Source organism: Papaver somniferum, unplaced genomic scaffold (assembly GCF_003573695.1).
Source record: "Papaver somniferum cultivar HN1 unplaced genomic scaffold, ASM357369v1 unplaced-scaffold_135, whole genome shotgun sequence".
Classification (NCBI taxonomy): Eukaryota; Viridiplantae; Streptophyta; class Magnoliopsida; order Ranunculales; family Papaveraceae; genus Papaver; species Papaver somniferum.
In genome coordinates this window covers 9,967,791-9,988,153 of record NW_020622713.1, presented here as the reverse complement: position 1 = coordinate 9,988,153, position 20,363 = coordinate 9,967,791, and the positions used below count along the sequence as shown (strand labels likewise).

The window sequence follows — 20,363 nt, the reverse complement described above, 5'->3', positions numbered from 1 at the left end:
CTTGGCATAACTCTATTGGTCGGAAAATTAAAAATTGGATAACACTTTGTTCACATCAAGTATTTAACCGTCAGTTAGTAACACGGTTAACAAAACAAAAAAGGTGGACAATATTTATGTGAGAGTTTTAATTTAATTAATTTTCTTACACCATATTTACATCAATACTTAACTATACTTTAGTAACATCGTCTATAGTACACAGTACTTCCGCTAAACCACGAAAAATTATTCTAATACAAAAGGATTTTCACATACAAAAAAATCACAACCCGTTTTCATGGGTATGCTACTGTTCTTCGCACTACAAAATCTGAAACTTAGTGGGGTGGGGGCCCGATCCTAATCATTGTCCCTTATCTGCTTGCCCAACTGAACCTCGTATGGTAGTTAAAAGGGTGCCCAGTATTTTAGTAAACAGGTTAGTAATATTGGCGCATCGAAGCGAAGATTTGTGCATGTGCTACGCATCAGACATTTTTTTTCTTTTTTTAATTTGGAGTGCGCGGAACTTCATCCAACCTGTGACGATACACTTTTTATTTGGTGCTCGCGGAGTTTGGTTCAATCCCATGACGATGTGTCTTTAATTTGATCTATAGGACGGAAACATAAAACAATTCCAAATATCCTTTAGAATCTGTGATGACAAATCATTTCTTCAAAATTAACTTCCAAAAGACTTAATGTTAATATAAGTTCCCACCGTCAGAATGTTTTTTTTCATCCTAGCTACAAGAATCAACTTATTAAATATTTACTGTGTGTGAACCGCATGCACTCACTAATTATAATCCATCAGATCTCTGATATGTGTCTTTTTTCTCTTATTCCTCCCATTCTTTTCCTTCTCGGATCTCAAAACCCTCTCACAGATGGTTGACTGTCATTAGCTGCTTAGCACACCTTAACCCTAAAGAAAGAAATTAAGATAGCTGTTGGGTTATTGAAATTTACATGTATCAAGTAAGATTTCCACACTATAGCAGGTACATTGTTGGGTTATTAACAGTACAAGAAAAGACGCTTTTAGTGGCAAATTATTGTGTCACGACAACCAATTTTTTCGTTGCCAAAAGAATTCAGCGGCACAAAAAGTTTCATCACCTATAGTGAGTTGTTGAAAGTGTTCTGTGACGTCCTTAAGAAATCGTCAACGATTTATTTTATTAGTGACATAAATCTTTTTGTCACCAAAACCACCTTTTTCTGAGCAAATAAAATTGACACTGTTTATCAATTTTGTGATGAATAGTTTTGTCACTCGAGTTATCTGTGGTGAGGAAAATATTTTATCACTTAAAATAAGTTTACTCACGAAATTTGTTCGTCTCAAAATAGATTTATAGTGAAAAAAAAAATTCGTTACATAAAATAGTTTTGGCGGCGATATTTGTTCGTGTCAAAATATGCTTATAGTGAAGAAACGAAGTCGTCACACAAAATATTTTTAGCGGCGATAATTTTTCGTCTCAAAATATAGTTATAGTAAAGAATCAAATTTGTCACCTAAATTTATTTAGCCGCAAAATTCGTTCGTCTCAAGATATACTTATAGTGAAGAAACGAATTCGTCACCTAAATAATTTTAGCCGCGAAATTTGTTCGTCTCAACATATATATTTAGAGTGAAGAACCGAATTCATCACCTAAATAATTTTAGCCGCAAAATTTTTCATCTCACAAAAAATAACAATTTAGCACGAAATAATTTTTATCTCAAAATAAAAAATCAGTAATAAAATTTAATCGTCTCTAGAAGTACGTGTAGTGACCAATTAGAACTGTCTCTGCATGGAATACCATCGTCTCCGAAACAAACATAGTTGTCTCCAAAACAATTTTTCCGATAAAATCACTCGTCTCAAAATTTATCAGAGACACAACACTGTCAGCACCGTAATTGTTTTTTAACAAGCCAAACTCGTCACCAAATTTTCTTTGGTGACTAGCTTATATTACCACCAATTATAACAAAGAGATTTATTGCACAAAAAGTAAATATAAATAAATAATATTATTTGAACGAATAAAAAATAACTATCCATTAAAATAAATTGTTTAAACGAGATCCAAACAAAAAATTTGATAAATAAACTCTACCAATAAATAAATACTCACTGCTACTAGTTTAAAAAAAATAATACTAAAACTAAAAGGATATTGTATTGATCCTTTGCAGGTTGGAGCGAATATTCACACCGGCATTTTTTGATGTGATGGTTCATTTGGCTGTTCACTTGCCACGGGAAGCGAAACTTGTTGGACCTGTTGGATATAGTTGGATGTATCCAATCGAAAGGTATATTTTACTTGTTTTAATGCCTTTTCTAGTGTCTCTCGATAATCTAAAGTACTACTTTTCTAGTGTATGCATGAGCTCTCTATAATCTGAAGTATGACAATAAGATCTACTGTACTTATAATTTCTATAAGTTTGTTCAATAATAATATGTCTGATGTTTACCTTCTTGTATATATATCAAGGTACCTAGGAACACTTAAACGCTACGTGGGAAATAAAGCGCTCCCAGAAGGTTCAATTGTAGAGGCTTACATCATTAATGAATGTTTGACATTCATCTCGATGTACTTCACTGAAACTGAAACCAAATTTAACCGGAAAGAACGAAATGATGATGAATTAGATGGCAGTCTGCGACACCAAGGAACAATATTTGTTTTCGCTCAAGAAGTTCGCCCAACTGGTGCTGTAGATATAAAGTCATTGTCACTAGAAGAACGAGATCAGATACATTGGTACATCCTTAACAATTGCGAAGAGGTGCATCCTTACATGAAGTAAGTAAAATTGTCAACCAATTGCTTCTAATATTATTTCAGAGGTTATTATGTTTTCGCATTAGTTCCAAACTTAGGAGCATGGCTTAGGACCTAATGAAGTGGACCTCTATTCGATGTTGTTCGTAAACATGTACACTCTTTAGGTTGTAAACTCACTTTAGTAGTATCTACCAAAGTGACATCCCAATTTTAGTATTAGGTCACTATTTTGGAAATTCAATCCTATAATAAGTTATGAAAGAACTGAAAGAACTGCTTTGCAAGCCAAATTACTTGCACCAGCACCGCTCACTCTTCCTACCTACCTGGGTCTCTTTAACAGTGTATGTTCCATTCAATGTGAATTCTCCCCTCTCTGTTTCTTATCTATAGTCATATTGATGTGTTGGACAGTACCATCATGTCAGTCTTTATTGAAGATATTTTCAGTCTCAAAGTAAAAATGAAAAGACAAGCATATGCGATAATATAGGACGGAAATTTCTCATACCGCTCACTCTATAGAATAAGCCATATGAGAAGAGGCAAAATGTAGGAGCAAAATATCGCACATATAAGTAACTATGCGAAGTAGATATTATTTGACCTGTGCGAGAGAGGTCGCACATAGCAAGGTTCATATGAGGTGGTAAATGATGTCAGCCAAATCATGAATAAAGCATGAAGATCCATGCGAGACATGATCCGTGCGAGGTTGAGTAATTGTATATGAACGAATACGTCGCATAGGGATTCTGAGAATAAAGGATCTCTTAGCTGTCATCCACTATATTAGACCCTATATCTAGGGGTAAGATTATTATTCAGAGGAGAGGTTCTTTAGAGTAAGTGTTAGACAAGAGTGGGGGACAGAGAAAGTAGATTTGAGAATCAAGTAAGATCATTGTAATACTTGGGCTATGTTTGTAATCAAGATCAAAGATTAATAAAGAAGTTAATAATGTTCACTTAGAATTAGTAATAGTTATAGTGGAGTGTAGTTGATACGGGACGTATTTGGGAAAGTCACGTATACTCTAAGATTTGGCTAAATCTTGGATATCTATTGGATTTAGTATTTAATTTATTAGGATAATTACTTTCTTGTTTAGATTTATCTTCTGTTATGAGAATAATATACTCTCTTACGCTAGTTTAGGAATGTTAGGATTTCCTAGGTTTTATGTTTTCAGGCTATAAATGGCCTTTTCTATTATCTTTGTAATTTAGCTTGGATTAGCTCGTTTAATGAAAATATCATTTGGTTAAAAACCTGTTTGATTCTCTATGAAAGATTGATCATCTTTGATCGTTTATCGTCGCTTTGCTCCTGGATTGGAGTTGATTATCATCTTTGGGTCCTATTTACCGGAGTGGATTCTCCGCGTGTCAGTTTGTTTTAAATTGTTTCCGTTGTGCCGTATCAGGTGGTATCAGATCAAGTCATGTATTTGGGCAAGTCACGTATACTCCAAGATTTGGCTAAATCTTGGATATCTATTGGTTTTAGTATTTCATTTATTAGGATAATTACTTTCTTGTTTAGATTTATCTTTTGTTATGAGAATAATATATTCTCTTACGCTAGTTTAGAAATGTTAGGATTTTCTAGGTTTTATGTTTGCAGGCTATAAATAGCCTTTTCTATTATCTTTGTAATTTAGCTTGGATTAGCTCGTTTAAAGAAAATATCATTTGGTTAAAAACCTGTTTGATTCTCTTTGAGAGATTGATAGTCGTTGATCGTTTATCGTCGCTTTGCTCCTGAATTGGAGTTGATTATCATCTTTGGGTCCTATTTACCGGAGTAAATTCTCCGCGTGTCGGTTTGTTTTAAATAGTTTCCACTGTGCCATATCATTAGTTGTGAGGAAAACCACAACTACAGGATTTTCTGTTTCTACAAGAATATTTCAAAGATGCTGCTAGTAGTATTTTCTCCAAAAAGTGTTCGTGCCGAAGCGTCTTTTCAACGCACTTGAGAGCTCCTCAGCCCTGTTTTAATGGCATATGAAATGATTCACTGAATGCAGATGATACAGAAAACCGAAAGTATGTTAACGGCTTATAAGTAAATTTTTGTATTACTAAATAATTGCAGAGAAGAAGAAAGTGCGGCAGCTACAGCCAGAACAATTTCATCCAAGCTTAAACTTTAACACAATGCGAGTTCTTAAAACAAACTGGCTATTTTAGTTGTTTCTGAACTTATAAGTGTTGGAATTTCTATCATGCTACTAAGACAATTCAGGCATCAACAATGGGGTCTAGGTTATTCATGAATGCTACAAACTCTAATTAACAAAAAAATGTGAAGTTGGTTACATACCTTTACTGAAGCTTAACAATAAAACCTTGATGTTTGCTTCCACAGTCTTCTATCTCGTTCAGGAGCAGCAACAAATTGATGAGGACAAACTTTATTCCTCTCACCATGCCCTTATGGTTACTAGCTCTTAGTGATGGTTGTTCTATCAACCTTCTAATATGGAAAGGAATAGGTTAGTCACCTCCATTATGCTATTTATAGTTGCAGGTTTATTTCCATCAAAGAGAACTTAATAGCTAAGCAAACTATAAATAGCCGTCATTCCAGATTCTTTCTTTCCATCATTCACACTTTCCTGCCGCCAACAAAAGAAGATTCAAGGTTAAACCCAAATGGTTATTGCTCTCCGGATCAACCCAGATGGTTATGGGTATGTGGGGCACCAAAAATCCAACATTCTACCACTTGACCCATATAACCCATAACAAACTGATATTTATCATTAGGGGTTGGATATGAAACATAGATACGCGCGCAATCTTAAGAGAGAGCTTGACTAGTTACAGTAAGTCATATATCATTATTAGGTAATAAGTTAATGTGAGTCATGGCGGTCGTACATCATTTAACGACATACTCCCTTCCATGTACTACAACATTAACACACTACAAAACAATAATAACATAAGTTCTCAATTCATAAGGCTAAACACCATAAAAGCCTTAATATCATTAATCTGAATTTACCAAAAGTTCCTGTAATAATTATTCCACCAATACTTATGTGCACATGTCGAATAACAGGAATGCAGAAACAACACATTTAATGAGATCTTAATGAGTGATGTGGAAACCAAAAATTCATCCATATCTTAACTATTATAAGGGTCCAATACGTTATGATGCAAGTTGTTCCTTTTAAGGAATCAAATGACAACCCTCATTTCATTAATGGATGTGCATTCACAAGTTATATACTTTTACTTTTCACATCAATACGTTGTTTCCGATCGTCTTTCTGTTTAATGGAAAACTTTATCTTTATATAAAGTTTCACCATTTATCAATTAAGATAAAGAGATTGTTGTGCACAATTAATACTCGACCACTTAGGTATAATGTCGACGTAATCCAAGTCTTGAGACAAATTTGCACAACCTTAGATTGTGGTATTATTATATACCACGTATACAAACTCCAAGTGAATGAAGTATTTATAGTTTCTTTATACTTCGTTCCATCTCCAAATTAGCATAAAGTCGTATCCGATAATGATTCTATGAATCATGAGCTTCAAAGATGAGTCTGAAAATTTTATCATCTTCAAGGAATCAATTATATGAAGATGTGCACTTTCATGTTCTACAATAAGTCATATTCTTGGGTTACTTTGGCAACAACTAAGAATGCCTATTACAGAACTCCATAATTTCATGTAAGACACATTATACATGAAAATTCTCAGAATGCGGAAGCAATAAGGTATTTCTTGCATTTTCTTGAGATTTATAGACTATCATTATATATGACTGAGATTTGTTACTCTTATGTGTAATTTCAACACTAGAAGATAAATTTTTCATGTCATAAGTCTAAGAACTTTTCTTTATTAATATGTTATTCTTTGCATGGACAGAAGATTCATCTCATCCATTCAAAAGTTCTTTAAAAAGGATTTTCTTGGTTTGAACAAACACCAAGATTCAATGGAACTAGTAACTGGTGTGCCATCAACATACAGATCAGTATATATGTAGTTACTCCCACTGATCTTCAGATTTATAACTTAATCGAGAAAGAACTTCTCAAATCCGAAGCTTACTATTAGGATGGATCTTTAGAAGTACATATACTGATCACTTAAGATGACATGCTACCAGTGCAATTTTCTTTTCGGAGAAACCTTTTTGGTTCCTTTATCCTCTAAATTAGACATAATTGTTCCAATGTTTTTTTTTTTTTGATGAAGCTCCAAAAAGTTATGAGTCATCAATTTTAATAATACAATACCTGACACTTGTTTGATCCAACAATTCAGTTCTTAAAGATAACATACATAATTAGAGGAAACATCAAATTTCTTTACTTTCTGAAATCTGAGTAGTTCCATTGATTGTGCCTCTTCATATATTGGATCATATCAAATCATCATGGGAATAATAATCCAATTAGTGAAACTACAATTCGTAGTTCACAACTCCCACTAGATTAACCATTAATAAATTGTCTCCAGTTTGAATAGTTCTTATACTACAATCAAGTCAATATATTTTCCCTTTGGATTATTAAACTTTATTAATCCAATTCCTTCATGTTGGTAGAAAACTCTAGCTTTCTTTGCTCACCCTAATCCTCCTAAACTAGGTTTCCTTTCACCCACAAACAGATGCAGAACTTACCATAAACTAAGTTTATGAAGTGCGCAACAGTTCTATGAGTTTTCACAAACAAAGTTGATGGGAAAGCATTAACCATTTCTGACACAGTAGCACAAATACATGTAACATGAACAATTATATACCTTAAGCATTGTGCATTACACACAACATACAATTTGTAAGAATTCGGCTATAAGACGAGAATGTTACTTTAGCTCGTCACATTTTGGAAAACATATATTCATCATTTCATCTGAACTTACTAGCTTCACCTATCCATCTGACAAGCTTTGGTCGTTGGTAACAAACACTACAATTCATGTTTATTACGTGTAACTAACTTATCATTACAGATGTCACTATAATGTGAAAGTCATTGACGAATATGATAAATTTTACCGAAATTCCCTAACAGTCTATATAAAAACTCAAGAAATCGTGGAAGCACAATATTTTGCAAATGTATTTCCTCGTTTCTTAAATCTTACTCTCTCCAGAAACAAAACATTATTTAGTCCGGAACAGAGAATACATTAACCGAAAATAACAAGGAAACATAATTCTACAACTACATAAATAATGTGGCTAAGTTATAAAAACATCGCTCAATATGTTTATGGACACTCCCACTCTTTTCATATTTCATGATAGGAGGTAAGTGACCTGTAATGTGTTAACTAAAATCATTCAGTTACACGATATTCATAAATCACCAAGAGTAAGAGTGCAACAATATCATGATGCTATCGACAATACTTAACATCCAAAATAATTAAGTGAATAGGCATCAAACAGACAATCAAAATAATTTTTTTAAAACAAATCATACCGGCGAAACTTTTCCTTTGGGATGAAGTTCCGACATACAAACATCCAATCCTATTATTACCATCCTATTAACTTTAGTTGTCAATGTACCATACATCCTCAAAACTAAAAGGTCTTAACATATCTGTGGTTGTCCAGACCATGAGGATAACATATACTAATTACTTCACATAGTGATGTCTTTGGGCAGATCACTAAAATCATAATTAATTAGAATATGCAATTGATAACGTCGTTAACTACATCTTTTACCGAGTTCACTATTTTTCAAGGGCTACTTTAGCAACCCAAATAATTGGTTGAACTCGATGCGGTTCAGATGACATTAACATGTAACTAATATGCCAACATTATGTGCAGAACAATTATATGCAACCAGTATGGTGGCAATAAAATTAATTTGTCATGTATTCTCCGTAGTCTGTACCATGATCTTGACACCTTTGGGTATCAAAATCATTCTTAAAAGAGAATACATCACCTAATTACTTGAACAGATGACGTCTTTAGACAAGTCATCAAACCATAATTAGGATATACTATGAATTTGTCACCATAATTCTTTAGAGAGTTTATGTCTTTACATTGGCTACTTTGGCAGCACAATTTTACTCGTAAATCACTATATCATTTAGGTTGCGGTGGGAAATGTACCGTAAACGGATAAACTGAAATGTCAAAATTCTTCCTTCGGGAGGAATTAAGATACACATAAGGTTTATCCATATGTATATATGATCCTTAAGGTCGATTTGCTATATCCAATATCCTTAAATGTTCATACGGTATGATATCTTTGGGTACCAACACCACCTTTCTATAACAATACACGAGCTAATTAATTCGGTAAATGGTTTTTTTTTTTTAATTCGAAAGCATATGATCATTTTATTTATCATTCACGAGTTCAACCCTTTTCGATTGGTTACATTGGTAATCCAATCAAATGGTTAAACTCCATAAATAAACATTATAGGGTCATATATAATATGTACATGGCATATATAATCAACAACTTGACCATCTACATAATGATATAGGCATACCCATGCACCGTTATGCAAGCAACATTAGCTTGTACACATGTATGGTTGGTCAAAAGAATGCGAACTTGGTGTGAACTTGGTAACTCATTTACTCAAATTTTATCCAAAACATTTACTTAAGGTCACCTCCATAATGCATTCACACTAATCCACAAACTATTCGTGACCAATTCATTTTCTTAATCGCCTTTTATCTCATTATAGGTAAGGTAAGGCTAGCATTTGGGATTCTTTCCTTTAGCCTATACAATTGTCCAGGTTCTTATTTAATTTAATTAACCATTTTATGGTGCCAAAAGTAGGTCAAAATTCAGTCAACTAAACCTCTATGCTAAGTTGACAACAAAATTAAGAACCATTATACTTAGAGCTGCACAGGACCCGGTCCATTTTATCTGTACCGATCCGGAACCGAAAGAACCGGAGTTGAACCGAACCGGATCCTGAGTTACCGGTACATGTACCGGTTCTGAAAGATGATACCCGGAGTAGGCCGGTACAGGTATTGGTTTTTGGGTAGTCCCGGCCTGTACCGGATCCAAAGTCCTGGTAAATTAAAACCGTTGATATTTTCTATGATATTAGATCCTAGCCGTCCCTCCTAGGTTTAGTCTATCTATTATCTTCGAGCCAATTTCATTTTTTTCTTTCTCTGTCTGAAAGAGAACAACATCAGTCTCATGATTCTCACTTAGGGTTTTCACTCAATCTTCACAGATCGTCAAATCTCTTTGTTCATAGGTATCAATTTTCACTCCCCCATAGATTCAAGGTTAGTCCTGGTTTGAATCCCAATTTTGGTTCTCTTTGTTTACATAATCTGGTGATTAGAAAATTTAGAAATTTTCTTTGCTTTTTTTTTCTACTGAATCTCTATAAAGTGATAGATCTTTTCTGGGTTTCTTATGGTTTCTATAATTACGTAATTTGAATGAATGAATTAACAAGGATGATGAAACCCTAACTGAATCTTGGGTTCTTGTTTAATCATGAATGCTTTCTGATCTTATTGGGTTTTAGTAATATAGAGTATGAATCAATTGGAGTTTTAAGATTCATTGGATTGTTGCTTGTTAGTGTACTATTTACGGAATTTGGGATTTGTAATTTGTTTGCTCTGTATATTTATATTTAATTGATATGGAATTTGATATGGAATTATGAATTAATGAAATGAATTTTTCTTGAATTTGGAATTCTTTTGTTGTTTCTGTTGTTTAGATGTCTTGTTTTTATCTCTATATTTAGTTGCAGTCTTGCAGAGGGTAATATACTGCATATAATGTTTTTTACTTCTCTTGCAGGCCTTTGAGGTGCTAAATGGGGAAGCGCAAAGCACCAGATGATTCCAGTAATAGCATTGATGTTAGTGTAAGGCCAAAAGAAACTGTTCCTACACCAAGGTCAACTCAAACTCCAAATACAACTGAAGTTGGATCATCCTCTCAAGCTGCATCTAGCACAGATGGAACTGAACCTACGCCAGCAAGTACAACTGAAGTTGGTGACAGCAAAAAGAAGCATGGTAAAGTGAGATCTAAAGTTTGGTTGGAGATGACCAGGATAAGTGACGTTCAAGCTGAATGTCATCATTGCAAGGGATTGTATGCTGCTGACAATGACGTACATGGAACTTCTGGATTACATAAGAATTTGAAGAGATGCCTTAAAAATCCAAACAGGAAGGTAGAGAAAGACAAGGGAAAACAAACTCTGTTGATGCCACCCCCAAAACCAGGTGAAGATGGTAAACTTGTTGCTCATTCTTATAGCTATGAAAAGTTAAGAAGGGCTCTTGTTGAGTGGATAATCAGGGATGAAATAGCTTTTAGAGCAGTAGAAGGGTCAGGTTTTGTGGCAATGATGCAGGTGGAAGAGCCTAGATTCAAGGTTCCAAGGCGTATGACAATTTATAGGGATGTATTGAAGATGTATGTAGAAGAGAAGAATAGCCTAAAAACTTATTTCTTGACATTTAAGCAGAGGGTATCTTTGACAACGGACACATGGACATCACCAAATAATTATAACTATATTTGTGTAACCGTTCATTATGTGGATCAGAACTGGAAGCTACAAAAGAGAATACTCATGTTCTGCCAAGTTGAAGGTCATACTGGTAATGCAATCGGTGAGAAGATGGTGGATTGTTTGAAGGATTGGGGTCTACAAGATGTATTTGGTGTCACTCTAGACAATGTCAGCGCAAACAAAGTGGCTATTGAGCATTTGAAGAATGTTGTCATCAAATGGACAGGATCACCAATTAGAGCCAAATATTTACATGTAAGTCCATGTTACGTTCTATCATGTTCTGCATTCCATGTTACATTCTTATCTTGTTCGGCACTTGTCATTCCATGTTGTCATTAACTGAGCTACTGAAATATAGATATAAATGTTGACAGTTTCATGAACATAGCTTCTCTGGGTATCTTTTTGTGTTGCATTTTTAAGCATTGAATTTGACAGTATCCTTTTTGTTTTGTTCTTTCTCTAGATGAGGTGTGCAGCCCATGTTCTTGATCTTGTCATAAAAGATGCAGTAAGGCTCTTTAATGTATCAGTTAGAAGAATAAGGTCAGTTGTAAAATACGTTCTTAGTTCTCCTTCTAGGCACGAAAAATTTAAACAATTTTCTTCTCTAGCAAAGGTAGATTGTAAGAAATCTCTGATTTTAGATGTGTATACTAGATGGAATAGCACTTACTTGATGTTAGATGCTGCTGAAAAATATGAAAAAGTTTTTGCAATGTTAGCACAGATTGATAAGGACTTTCAATAGATGTTTGTCTTTGAGCAAGAAAAAGAATCTGTTTTACCTACTGATGCTGATATTGAAGAAGCTATAGCTAGTAATGTTGTCATAGAAGACGTTTTTGAGGATATGGAAGAAGGGGAAGAGGAAGAGGTTGAGGATATGGAAGAAGAGGTTGAGGAGTTGGATACAACAAGCAAGAACAAGGCAAAGCAGAATAAGAAGAAAAAGATTCCTCGTCAACATGCTCCTTATCAAGAAGATTGGAAATATGCTAGAGGTCTTGTGAAGTGTATAAAGGTATTCTTCGATGCTACTGTCAACTTTTCTGCATCTATACAAGTCACTACTCATATGTTCTTATGGCAATTGTTACTCATCAATGAACAATTAGTAGAATTTAGAAACAATGCAGCATCAGATCCTTTTATTGCTCGTATGTCTCGTCTAATGTGTGCTAAGTACCATAAGTATTGGGGTGTGTATGAATCAATGAATTCTGTAATGTTTATTGCTCATCTGTTAGATCCAAGAGAGAAACAAAAGGGTTTGGAATTTACTCTTAATTGTTTGTATGAGAATAATACATGGGAGGTTCAAAGAGTTATGAGAAAGGTGAAATTAGAATTTGAGGAACTCTTTGAAGATTATAAGTCCTTGTATTCAGTTCATGAGGAGGGGTCAAGTAGTGATGCTCATACTGTTGTTTATCCAGTTAGTGTGCAATCTGTTGGTCTGTTTGCTAGTATTCAATCAAGGAGGAAACAACATTGGGACACCCCAAGTTGTGTTGAAGAGGCAAGAACAACTGAGCTCGACAGGTATTTGACAGATGTGATTGAAGGTGGAATGCGTGAAATAGGTCAACCTGACCATTTTGACATATTGGCTTGGTGGCAGGCTAATGCAAGCAGGTATAAGATACTTTCATACATGGCAAGAGATATATTAGTCATGCCTGTGTCTTCAGTGGCCTCTGAATCAGCTTTTAGCACCGGGAAGCGCGTGCTGACTCCATCGAGAGCTTCTATGTCTACAAGGACAGTCGAAGCATTGCTCTATACACAAGCTTTCTTCAAAAGTCCATTGCTCTTGATCTTCTATGTGACTATATACCTGATGAGTGGAGTTTTGCTTTGTTTGTCTTTATACGGCACTTGTGGCTCATTAGTCTTTCAAGAGCCAGCATAGAGTGCTTTGGTGACATGCTAGTTGACCGGGACCCACTAACCATTTTACATTTTATTAGTCAGACCCTAGAAAGTTCCTGTTAAGTTTTTGGACCCTAGACCATTTTACATTTTATGCAGAGAGTCTTGGTCGGTTAACTTTATTTGGTCAACAATCCTAATCCAAATGCGACGTCATCCTCTTCTTTGTGGAACGGACAATGAGCTCAACATGAAATTTCTTTCAACAGAGGATTCAAATCAGTTGATATACTTATGATCATCATTCTAAACACACAATTATGATCAAACCATTCCATAAGACTGGTACTTCATTAATTTTTTCAAACATTCAATAACTAAAATGGTAGATTCAAAATTCCATACACGTTATCACCTTCAAAAAGAGATGACACAAAACAACTGAACGGCAGTAGTACGGTAATCAGGGTCTTAAATTTTAGTAAATGATTATGCCGATTTTATCTAGCATGCTAACGATTATAAACTAAGTCAAATACTCAATTATTGAAACGCCCTTGAGTATCAGCACACAGACTTACACTTATGATCAAAGTATCACAAAAAATGATCATGTTACAGCATCAATCACCACTTTTATAGAAGTTAAATACACAGCCATCCAAAATTCATTCTTATGAGCAAACAGGAATAATCCAATTGGCTCTGATACCAACTGTTGGAATTTCTATCATGCTATTAAGACAATCCAGGCATCAACAACGGGGTCTACGTTATTCATGAATGCTACAAACTCTAATTAACAAAAAAAAGGTGAAGTTGATTACATACCTTTACTGAAGCTTAACAATAAAACCTTGCTGTTTGCTTCCACAATCTTCTATCTCGTTCAGGGGCAGCAACAAATTGATGAGGACAAACTTTATTCCTCTCACCATGCCCTTATGGTTACTAGCTCTTAGTGATGGTTGTTCTAGCAACCTTCTAATATGGCAAGGAATAGGTTAGTCACCTCCATTATGCTATTTATAGTTGCAGGTTTCTTTCCATCAAAGAGAACTTAATAGCTAAGGAAACTATGGAATAGCCGTCATTCCAGATTCTTTCTTTCCAGCATTCACACTTTCCTGCCGCCAACAAAAGAAGATTCAAGGTTAAACCCAAATGGTTATTGCTCTCCGGATCAACCCAGATGGTTATGGGTATGTGGGGCACCAAAAATCCAACAATAAGCACTACCCCTGTGATTCACAATATCAAAAATAAAGGTGATCACTTTTCAACTGAAAAATTTAGAAAACAATGCATTCATCTATGACTCAACAGTGAAAACAAAAAAGAAGCACGTCACCAACTTGAAACACAACTTTTCCTGCTACCAGACAACATTTAACGTCAATATATACTCTTCCTTGGTCTGGTCGAAGTCGATCAGGTGTACTACGGTCCACCTGCACAATTGGAATCCAATTGGCATTGACAAACAAGATTACGAACACAAAATCCATACCATCCATCACAGAATTGTAAATATACATACTCTGACACTAGTATGAACTTCTGTACCGCCTATCCTCACGCATGCAGAGCCTGAGGACTGATCCAAATAATAGCCCGTACGATTCAGAATTCAAGAAAAATGAAATACAAAGACATCAACTCTTTTAGAAATTACCGTTGAAAGGAAGAAATGTTGCTCTATTGCAAATTATAGAATATCACGTCTTTAAGCAGAAAGCGACACTGCTGCACATGTCATATGAACATAAATACGAAACACTGTGATAGAATATCTAGGTTGGTGGGAAAAAATAGGATTGACCACGAAACGAAGGGCTTCTAACCTAGCTGCAGCAAAAGGGAGTTTGCATCCATTGTCGTAATACAAGTCATTGAAGTTCACACATATGCCTTGCTCTGTCTCAGGTCGCATGTACCTGTCAATCAGTAAGAGTACAAGAAACAGACAAATTATCATACCGCCAGTAATTACTAGAAAACTCTTGAAATATAAATTTTCGGCAGCAAACATAATTATCAAGCCACCATCACCACCAAAACTACCATTAAAACCACCGCCTCCACCATCAGAACCTTAAATATGAACTCTAAACCCTGAATCCCGGATTTTGAACCCTCAACCGTGAATTTTTGAGGAGTATATTTGTCATTTTATTCGCGTGTGTGGACTCACATATGTGACTTAACTGAGTTTTTAACGGAATGGGGCATTTTTCCAAATTTTTAAATGTTGGGGGCAGATTTCCAACATTGCATCCCTATCGGGACATTTTTCCGATTCTCCCCAAATATAAACACATTCACCAAGAAAATCGAAATCAAAACCTCACCCAGGGATCGTGCCAGATGGGCCAATTGACTTCTTAAACATCAAGTTGAATGGGTAAGGATCAGAAAGAGGGTTCTTTGTATCTAGAGCAACTACACAGTAATTTTTGATCTTTGAACCCAATTGTTCAGGAGAGAAATCATCCAACATAACCAATGTTTCTGGACTTATAAGCACTACGCATGTGATTGATGATACCAAAAATATAGGTGATCACTTTTGAACTGAAAAAATCAGAAAACAATGTATGCATCTGTGACTCAGCAGTGAAAACAAAAAAGAAGCATGTCACCAACCTGAAACAGTGAAACGTAACTTTTCCTGCTACCCGACTACATTTAACGTCAATGGATAGTATACTCTTCCTTGGTTTCGTCAAAGTTGATCAGGTGTACTACGCTCTGCCAACATTTGGCATTAACAAACAAGCTTACAAACACAAAATCCATACCCTCCATCACAGAATTGTAAATATACGTACTCTGACACTAGCATAAGCTTTTGTACCGCCTATCCTCACGCGTGCAGAGCCTAAGAACTGATCCAAACAAAAGATCGTACGATTCAGAATTCAAAAAAAAAAAAAAATACGAAGACATCAACTCTTTTAGAAATTACTATTGAAAGAAATTTTTAGAATTTACTATCAAAAGAAATAAATGTTGTTATACCTCGTCGAGGACTCCCGTTTCGACAGAGATTGGACGATATGTCAATCTCTCACGACCATCAGATCGACGATTTCGAGTAACACTGCCTCGTATAAGATTCATCATTACGGAAGATAATCCTGCCATTCCTACAATGAGAGAACCAACGCATTATATAACAGAAAAAAAAATTATCAGCACCACCAAAAAATGTAATACCAACACAGCTCGAAACAAGAGAGGAACAGCCAGAAGCTTACAAGCATCCAAGAAAAAACATTTGCATGTAAACAACAAATTGTAAAACAGTACTGTAAAGTGAATTTTTGCATGACAAGCAGCTCGGTACTCAAAGCCAGAAATAGTGAGCTACAAAGACCTAGTCAACAGCAACACATGATACCGTGAAACCTCTACGGAAGGTGGAATTGAGAATCAGGCGGTAGATCTCGAATCAAAAACTTATTAGAGATTAATCTAGAAGTGTATAAACAAGCGGACTATGAAATCAAAAGGGAAAATTGGGAAAATGCCCCAATATGTGGTGCAATGTTGGAAATCTGCCCCAACATTTAAAAGTTCGGAAAAATGCCCCATTCCGTCAAAAACTCAGTTAAGTCACATGTGTGAGCCCACACACGCGAATAAAAAGACAAATACGTCCTTCAAAATTCACGGTTAAGGGTTCAAAATCCAGGATTGAGGGTTTAGGGTTCATGTTTAAGGTTCTGGTGGTGGAAGCGGCGGTATTAATGGTAGTTCTGGTGGTGATGGTGGCTTTACGCATGTGACTTAACCGGGTTGGATGTCAAAGTTAACGAAATGGGGCATTTTTCCAACTATTTTTAACGTTGGGGCAGATTTCCAACATTGCATCTCATATTGAGGCATTTTTCCAATTTTTCCAAATCAAAATTAGGGCAATGATTGAAACTGTTGTTGGTGGGAATATGAATGTGAGACAATGAAATTCCGGTACTCAACAGATACAATACAACATGATAAGATGGATAGGAATATGAATGTGCCACCTAATAGTGATCTAATAATGATTCATGATACATTGGTAGTTAATGCTATTTCCACAGTGGTACAAATACTTACCTCTGTCAGGATTTTTTTAGGGAATTACCGACAACCGCGGAATAACGGATTTTGAGATATTATGATGAATAATAAGTAAACCAAGCACAAGCAACTATGAAAATACTTGAAAGATAAATCAACTTATAAGACACAAGATTTATAGTGGTTCGACCAATACATACAACGTGTATATATTTTCTACGTCCACTTTGAGCTGCAGCAACTCAAATCCACTATGAAGAAAAACGATTACAACGTCGTGTCAATCCCAGCAAATCCTTGGTTATACCGCAACAATTACCCGAGATGATAACCTTGTCTCTTGTTCCTCACCAATATGCTCTCACAACGAAACCCTAGCTATAGCCCTAAAAGCTATACAAGAAATCTCTCACCGATCTCTTAATCGTTTTCTACACAATATACAATTCTACAAGGCCTAATTACCTATTTATATAGGTTACAAACTTGGCCACCAAGAATTCTAACCGTTTTAGGAAACCCCTTTCCCAAAACAGTCACGGCTAACTTAGGAAATAATTAGTCTTCAATTAACTAACAATCCCCCACTTTGAAGACTCATTTATTGTCTTCAATTCTCCTTTTATTCAACTTTGGATTCGACGGTTCTAAAACATCTTCATGTCAGTGCGGCTCCCCTCCCAGATCCTCATTCTGAGAGACTAACTAAAGCCTTGCAGAGCTTTAGCTTGTCTGATGTAACTCCCTTGGTAAACATATCCTCCGGATTCTTCGAATCAAGAATCTTCTCGAGCTTCAAATCTCCTTATTCTAAGAGATCCCGAATGAAATGATAACGAATATCTATATGCTTCGTCCTAGCATGATGGGCTGAGTTCTTGGTTAAATGTATAGCGCTTTGACTGTCGCTAAACATAACACTATCTCGTTGTTCCTTTCCCAACTCATATAACAAACCTCGTAACCAAATCATCTCCTTGCTCGCTTTTGTTACTGCTACGTACTCCGCTTCTGTAATATACAATGTCACCAACTTCTGTAAACGTGAGTTCCAACTCACTGCAGCTGACCCCATAATATAAACATAACCGGTCGTACTTCGCCTTTTATCTACATCACTTGCGAAGTATGCATCCACATAACCCCTCAAGATAGAACCACCTTTTCCATAACACAATGGTATGTTTGTGTTACCTCTCAAATACCTGAGAATCCACTTCACAGCTTCCCAATGTTGTTTTCCTTTGTTGCTTGCATATCTACTCACTACTCCCACTGCATGTGCAATATCCGGTCTCTTGCACACCATAACATACATTAGACTCCCAATAGCCGAAGAATATGGTACGTTAGCCATGTACTCCTTTTCTACATTTGTCTTCGCACACTGCATACTTGAAAGACGAATTTGACTTCCAAGTGGAGAACTAAATGGTTTAGCATTCTCCATATTGAACCTTTTCAACACCCGTTCAATATATTCAGCCTGACTATGCATAAGAACACCCTTAGCTCTGTCTCTTATGATCCTCATACCAAGAATCTGCTTTGCTTCACCAAGATCTTTATAGCAAATTCACTTGCTAATTGTTTCTTCGAATTCTCAACTTCTTGTAGAGATGTTCCGGCAACCAACATATCATCCACATACAGTAATAATATGATGTAGTCAGAACCATACTTTTTGAAGTAACAACAATGATCTGCATTACACCGTGAGTAACCACCTCTATGCATGAAGTTATCAAACTTCTTGTACCACTGTCTCGGGGCTTGTTTTAAACCATACAAACTCTTGTTTAGCTTGCACAACATCTCTTCCTTGCCTTTTACTATGAATCCTTCTGGCTGCTTCATATAAATTTCTTCATCTAGGTCACCATGAAGAAATGTTGTATTTACATCCAACTGTTCAAGGTATAGATCTTAAGAAGCCACTAGACTTAACACTACTCATAGAGTAGTCATCTTCACAACTGGAGAAAATATCTCGTTGTTATCAACACCAGGCTTTTGCTGGAAACCTTTCACAACCAACCTCGCCTTGTAGCGAATATCTCCATTTGCTTCAGACTTCATCCGATAAACCCACTTGTTATGCAATGCCTTCTTACCTCTTGGTAATTTTACTAACACCCAAGTTCCATTCTCCGCAAGTGAATTCATCTCATCTTCCATAGCAAGTTGCCACTTGCCTGAATCATCAGCCGCTAGTGATTCTTTAATAGATAACTCAGAGCATACCTTGGGTTCGGTTTTGGAGTTCTTGATGATCTTCGTACTTCTTGTGGAACTGTAGGAGTAACTCCCACTGCAGCAAAAGTCTCTTGTTGTACTTCTCCTCCATCAGCAACATCGTGCTCTTCTTGTACCACACTTTTCCAGAAACATCATCAATATCGATATACAACTCCTTATCGACGTTGCTTGATCCGACATCTTCAACTTGTGTTTTATTCCTGTCCTTGTACAGCTCATTCTCATTAAAAGTGACGTCTCTACTTCTAATAACTTTGTGAACCTCGTAGTCCCAAAGTTTATACCCAAAAGCGTCATTTCCGTAACCAAGAAATATACACTTCTTTGCTTGAGCACCTATCTTAGACCTATCACCGAGACTAAGATGAACATAACCAACACAACCAAAAACTTTCAAATATGAAAGATTTACCTTTTTTCCGGTCCAAACCTCCTCTGGTATCTTCATATCTAATGGGCTACTAGGTATCATATTGATTCGATAAGCAGCCTTCTTTGTTGCATGTGCCCAGAAGGTCTCAGGAAAACCAGACTGCAACCTCATGCACCTAGCACGTGCATTCAATGTCCAATTCATACGTTCTACTACTCCATTCTACTGTGGCGTCCTTGGAACTGTCCTCTCCAAACGAATTCCATTCATAGTACATAACTGTAAGAATTCTGTCTTGTCATACTTACCACCGTTGTCTGAACCTTAAACACTTCAACTTCAGACCAGTTTTTGTTTCAACCAAAGCTTTCCACTTTTTAAACACTTCATACACCTCTAACTTATTCTTCATGAAGTAAAGCCACACCTTTCTTGAGTGATCATCAATA

The 20,363-nt window shown here is 35.8% G+C and overlaps 1 long non-coding RNA gene across 2 annotated transcripts; it reads right to left on the bottom strand.

The window, feature by feature from the left end:
• Window positions 1-286: 286 nt before the first annotated feature.
• Window positions 287-14,201, bottom strand: LOC113333970. Of its 2 annotated transcripts, none has more exons than XR_003352476.1 (3): window positions 14,046-14,201; window positions 5,114-5,408; window positions 287-596 (listed from the first exon to the last, which is right to left on the bottom strand). It is a non-coding gene; the product is annotated as an uncharacterized LOC113333970 (long non-coding RNA). The 2 variants fall into 2 exon arrangements; XR_003352475.1 differs by lacking the exon at window positions 287-596 and adding an exon at window positions 2,726-4,779.
• Between the last annotated feature and the right edge of the window lie 6,162 nt (window positions 14,202-20,363).